The sequence below is a fragment of the Macrosteles quadrilineatus genome, unplaced genomic scaffold (genome assembly GCF_028750875.1).
Source record: "Macrosteles quadrilineatus isolate MER2022 unplaced genomic scaffold, UCM_ALF_1.0 Scaffold_7__1_contigs__length_78375512, whole genome shotgun sequence".
NCBI lineage: Eukaryota > Metazoa > Arthropoda > Insecta > Hemiptera > Cicadellidae > Macrosteles > Macrosteles quadrilineatus.
In genome coordinates, this window is record NW_026542600.1 from 89,511 (window position 1) to 90,295 (window position 785).

The window sequence follows — 785 nt, forward strand, 5'->3', positions numbered from 1 at the left end:
AGACCAGTAAAATGATACCAAACTCGACCATACTGTACTTCCTATTTGAACATTTTGAACTACCGGTACCTCCCACCACCACTGCTAAAGGCAAAATTTTCAAAATTAATCATCATTCTTCTAGCCCTTCATATCTAAACAGGTTGCCGCAAACCCATTTCAAACATCTCAAATAGTTAAGAAGTTAAGGGGGTGCAAGTTGATTTTCAGCCACCCTCATGGTTATTTTGATTTGATACATTTTAGGGCGCCCTTTTGTTATCACTGGTCCGATTTTGGTTTTCTTCATGTCAATTGCTTAGTTTTTTCAAGAACTGTAAAATGATACCAAACTCGACTATACTTGCCATTTGAAAATTTTGAGCTACCTCCTACCCTTGCTGAAGGGCAAAATGTTCAAAATCAACCATAATAAATTGTAGCCGCTCATTTCTAAGAAGGTTGCCGCAAACCGATTTCAAATATCTCATAAGGTTCAAAAGTTACAGGAAGCAAGTTACTTTTCAGCCACCCTGTATAATTATTTGAAGTTATGTGAATGAATATGTCTTTATAAAATCTAAGTCTAGATAATTTTCTATTAAGTAGAATATCCAGGATTTTCTATGACCAGTGTGTGGTCAAGCCAATATAAACTTTTTTTTATGTAGTAGTATATAGTAAAATAGTAAAATAAATGTAGCAAAATAGTAAATTATTGTTATTTAAATTGATAACTAATTTGTAATTTTGTTCTATAGGAAAGTCAATGAACACTGATTAAAAAAATACTTTATTAAAGTCTA